The following is a 5,805-nucleotide window of genomic DNA, read 5'->3' as shown; positions in this document are numbered from 1 at the left end:
CTCTTATTTACCTTGGGGTCATGTCCCTTAATGTCATCAGCTAGCAACAATAAATTTAAAATTATTTATAATGCTGGTATTTTGTCTTTTATTGGGGGTGGGAGGTCATCATTTCTACCCCACCCCTCCCTTGCATGAATAGTTGTTTCTCAACTTCTGTCCCCTGCCTCTTTACACCTAACTTTCACCCAGTACAACAAGAATGGCCTTTATGTTATCTATCCCTTTGAAATCTGAGCAACTTAATTCAAATTGTCCCCTTACTTTTTCTATTGCAGGGTATACAAGTTGGCCTAAGTAATTTCTGGACAGGGGCCTATACAGTATTGGAGGCCTGGTACCATTCTTACCAAGGACAACATGTCCTTTTGCTGTGCAGAGCTCAGATGATATAGCATCAATGAGCTAGTTGGCAGCCTCCTGTGTCCTGCTTGAAAGAAGAGAAACAAGATTCTGCAGATGCTGGCAATGCTGGGTCCTGATGAAGGGTCTCAGCCCCAAAAGGGTGAAGATTGCAGGACTGAAGGTACTGTATTTAAATGCACGTAGCGTTCAGAATAAGGCGGATGAACTCGTGGCGCAATTACGGATTGGTCAGTATGATGTAGTGGGCATCGCTGAGTTGGGGCTAAAAGAAGGCCATAGTTGGGAGCTTAACATGACAGGATATAGTTTGTATCAAAGGACAGGCAGGAAGGTATAGACAGTGATGTACTTCTGTTGGTAAGAGGTGGAATTATAGCTTTAGAAAGAGGTGACATAGGGTCAGAGAGTGTTGAATCTTGGTGGGTGGAGTTAAGAAACTGCAAGGGTAAAAATAACATTATGGGAATCATACATAGGCCTCCAAATGGTGGCCAAGATGTGGGGTTGAGATTGCAAAGGGAGCTGGAAAAGGCATGTAATAATGGTAATGACATAATTGTAGTGGGGGACTTCAATATGCAGTGGGATTGGGAAAATTAGATTGGTGTCAGATCGCAAAAGAGGGAATTTGTTGAATGTCTACGAGATGGTTTTAGAGCACCTTGTGCTTGGGCCTCCTTGGGGAAAGGCTATCTTAGATTGGTGTTGTGTAAAAACCCAGATTTGATCAGGGAGCTTAATGTTAATGTAAAGGAAACCTTAGGATGCAGTGATCATAGTAGGGTTGAATTCATACTGCAATTTGAGAGGCAGAAGCATAAGTCACATGTGTCAGTATCGCAATGGAATAAAGGGAATTACAGAGGCATCAGAGAGGAGCTTGCCCAGGTGGACTGGAGGAGGATACTGGCAGGGATAATGGCAGAGCAGAGGTGGCTGAAGATTCTGGAAATAGTTCACAAGGTGCAGGATAGATATGTCCCACAGAAGAAAAAGTTCTCAAGTGGCAGTGTAGACAACTGTGGTTGACATGGGAAGTTAAGGACTGCATAAAAGCCAAGGAAAGGGCATACAAGGTAACAAAACTGAATGGGGAAATTGGATTATTGGGAAGCTTTTAAAATCCAACAGAAGGCAACTGAAAAAAACTAGAAGAAAAGGAAAGATGAAATGAGGGCAAACTACCCAATAATATAAAGCAGGAAACTAAAAGTTTTTTCAGCTCTATAGAGGGAGGTGAGGGTTGATATTGGATCACTGGAAAATCATGCTGGTGAGGAAATAATGGAGGACCAAAAAATGGCAGATTAACTTTATTGGTACTTTGTGTCAGCCTTTACTGTGGAAGACACCAGCAGTGTGCCAGAAGTCTGTGAGTGTCAGGAAGCAGGAGTGAGTGCCATTGCTATTACAAAGGGAAAAGGTGCTAGGCAAACACAAAGGTCTTGAAGTGGAAAAATCACATGGATTACATCCCAGAGACCAAAGAGAGTTTGCTGAAGACATACCAAATGCACTGGTCATGATCTTTCAAGAATCATTTGATTCTGGCATGGTCCTGGAGGATTGGAAATGTCACTCCAGTTTTTAAGAACTGAGGAAGGCAAATGATAGGAAATTATAGGACAGTTAGCCTAACATCAGTGGTTGGGAAAGTGTTGAAGTCTATTATTAAGGACGCAGTTTCAGGGTACTTGGAGACTAATGATAAAATAACTCAAAGTCAGCATAGTTCTGTAAAGGGAAACCTTGCCTGACAAATCTTTTAGAATTCCTTGAGGAAGTAACAACTAGGGTTAAGGAGAGGCAGAGGATATCATTTACTTGGATTTTCAGAATGCATTTGATAAGGTGTCTCATATGAGGCTGCTTAACAAGATAATCCTATGCTGTTACAAGAAAGATGATGGCATGGATAGAGGAGTGGCTGACAGGCAGAGGCAGTGAATGAGAATAAAAGGGGCCTTTTCTGGTTGTCTGCCAGTGACTCGCAGTGCTCCTCAGGGTTTGGTATTGGAACCACTACTTTTCACAATTTTTTGTCAATGATTTGGATATTAAAATTGATGGCTTTGTGCTAAAATTTGTGGATGATATGAAGGTAGGTGGAGGGGTAGGTAGTACTGAGGAAACAGTGCGATTGCAGCAGGACTTGATGAAATTGGAACAACGGGCAAAAATGTGTCATATGGAATACAGTGTTGGGAAATGTATGATAATGCATTTTGGTAAAAGGAACAATAGTGCAGACTATTATCTAAATGAGGAGAAAATTCAAACATCGGAGGTGCAGAGAGACTTAGGAATCCTAGTGCAAGGCTCCCAGAAGGTTAATTTACAGATTGAGCCTGTGTGTTAAAGAAGGCAAATGCAATGTTAGCATTTATTTCAAAGGGAATGGAATATGAAAGCAAGGTGATAATGCTGAACCTTTATAAGACATTAGTTAGATGTATTGGAGTATTGTCAACAGTTTTGGGCCCCATATCTCAGGAAGGATGTGTTGTCATTGGAGAGAGTCCAGAGGAGGTTCACGAGGATGATTCCGGGAATGAAGGGGTTAACATATGAGGAGCATTTGGCAGCTTTGGGCCTGTACTCACTGGAATTCAGAACAATGCATGGGGATCTCATTGAAACCTACCGAATGTTGAAAGGACTAGATAGGGTGGATATTGAGAGGATGTTTCCTCTAGTGGGGGTATCCAGAACTAGAGGGCACAGCCTCAAAACTGAGTGGGTGACCTTTTAGAACAGAGGTAAGGATGGATTTTTTTTTAGCCAGAGAGTAGTAAATCTGTGGAATGCTCTGCCACAGACTGTGGTGGAGGCCAAGTCCATGGGTATATTTAAGCTGGAAGTTGATAGATTCCTGATTGGTCAGGGCATCAAAGGATGTGGCAGGGAGGCAGCTGTATGGGGTTGTATGGGATCCGGGATCAGCCATGAAGGAATGGCAAAGCAGACTCAATGGGCTGAATGGCCTAATTCTGCTCCTATGTGTAATGGTCTAAATAACATTGACTGTTTATTTCCCTCCATAGATGCTGCCTGACTTGCTGAGTTCTTCCAGCAAGTGTGTGTTGCTCTAGAAATATGAAAACTAAACAGTGCTGTGAGCTAAGGTGAGCAGAGTGAAGTCAAAGGAGATCTGCATCTTTCAGCTCCTCCCACTTTCATCAAATTCTGGGTATGACCATGGTCCTCCACGTGGGCCCTGGCTATGCCTGCCTTTTCTTTGACTACATGGAACTATCCATTTCTAAGCCTTCCCTGGTAATGCTCTCCTACTCTTCCTGCGCTACATTGATGGCTGCGTTAGTGCTGCTTCATGCACCTATGCAGAGTTTGTCAATTTCATCAACTTTGTCTTCAACTTCCACCCTGCCCTTAAATTCACTTGGTCCATTTCTGACACACCTCTCCCCTTTCTCGATCTGTCTACCAATATCTTCTTTCAAACCTACCAATTCCCAGAGTTATCTTGACTATTCCTCTTACCACCTTGTCTCTGTTTAAAACAAAAAAATGACATTCCTGCTCCTCAGTTCTTTCATCTCCCCTGCACCTATTCTTTTCTTTTATTCATTTACGGGATGCGGGTGAACATCTGACACATGGAGGGTGTTTAAAGACCAACTGAACGGAACGGAACAGGAACGTTCCAGTCAGAAGGAAGGACAAGGATGGCAAGGTGAGAGAATCTTGGGTACTGAGGGAGGTGATGAATTTAGTCAAGAAGACAATGAAAACGTGTGTAAAGCTCACTTAAGTTAGAATCAAACAGAGCCCAGGAGGATTTATAAAGCTAGAGAACCGATGAAGTGAAGAAGGAAAGCAAGAAGGGGCCATAAAAAGTCCAGGGCAAGTAGGATTAGAAAGAAACTAAAGCAGTCTATACATACATCAAAAACAACAGGGTAACTAGGGAGAGGGTAGTACCACTCAAGGATAAAGGGAGGGGGAATTTGCTTGGATGCAGAAGATGTGGGTGAGGTCCTAAATAAGTATAGTATATATATATTTAACAAGGAGAAGGACTTGGAGGATAGGGTGATCAGTGCTGGGAACATTAATATTAGTCTTTTCATGGTAAAGGAGGAAGTAGTGCTGGGTCTCTTAAAGAGCATTATGATGGATTAGTCCCAGGGATGTATGGAATATACCCAAGGTTTTATTGAAAGAGGCAAGAGATGAGATTGCTGGGGCCTTGATCAATATCTTTGTGTCCTCTCTAGCCACATACAATGTTCTGGAGGACTGACGAGTAGCCATTATTGTTCTATTATTAAAGAAGGGAATTCAGAATAATCCTGGAAACTATAGACCAGTGAGCCTCTCATCAGTGGTAGGGAAGTTAGTGGGAAGAATTCCTAGGGATAGGATTTATGAGCATTTTGAAAACCATAGCCTGATTAGGGAGCCAGCATGGCTTTGTGTGGGCCATGTTATGTTTTTTACGGGTGATTGATGAAGGAAGAGATGTGGCAGTTATCTGCATGGATTTCAGTAAGGCAGTTGACAAGGTCCTTCATTGGAATCTCATCCAGAAGATTAAGATGCACGGAATCCATGGTGAATTGGCCAGTTTGGATTTAGAACTGGCTTGCCCATAGAAGACAGCAGTGGTTGAATGGACTTGTACGAGCTGGAGGTCTATGATTAGTTGTGTTCTGCAGGGATCTGTAATGGGATCTCCGTTGTTGGTGATGTATATCAATAAGCTGGATGAAAATGTAGATGGGTAGGTTAATAAGCTTGTAGATTATAAGGCTGGTGTTGTGGATACCATAGAGGATTGACAAAGAATAGCGAATAGTGTAGAGGATTGGCAAAGAATACAGAAGGATGTAGGATATAGATCAGTTGCAGATTTGGGCAGAGAAATGACAGATGGAGTTTAACCTGGCCAAATGTGAAGTGTTGCACCTTGGTAGGTAAAATGTAAACAGACATTACTTTAAGGGTCTTGCTGTGATGGATATTCACTGTCCAGGGTCGGTAGCCTTTCGTTTTGTCAAGCTCAGCTTTCCAGCACACCAGCTGAAACATCTAGAGATCCAGGAGTTGCTTTTGAATAAGTTAAACTTCCAATGAATGACAAACTTGCTGGAGTTCTTTGAGGATATAATGAGTGCAGTGGATAGAGGGGGACAGGTGGACGTTATTTACTTGGATTTTCAGAAGGTGTTCGATAAGGTGCCGCGTAAAAGACTTATCCATAAGATAAAGGTGCACAGAGTTGGGGTGATATATTAACATGGATAGAGGATTGGTCAACTGATAGAAAGCAGAGAGTTGGGATACATGGGTGTTACTCTGATTCGCAGTCAACGGTGAGTGGTGTACTGCAAGGGTCGGTGTTTAGCCCTCAACAGTACACAATATACATTAACAATCTGGAAGAGCGGACTGAGTGTAGTGTATCTAAGTTTGCTG

This window comes from Hemitrygon akajei, chromosome 9 (assembly GCF_048418815.1).
Source record: "Hemitrygon akajei chromosome 9, sHemAka1.3, whole genome shotgun sequence".
NCBI classification, from domain to species: domain Eukaryota; kingdom Metazoa; phylum Chordata; class Chondrichthyes; order Myliobatiformes; family Dasyatidae; genus Hemitrygon; species Hemitrygon akajei.
This window is presented reverse-complemented; position numbering follows the sequence as displayed.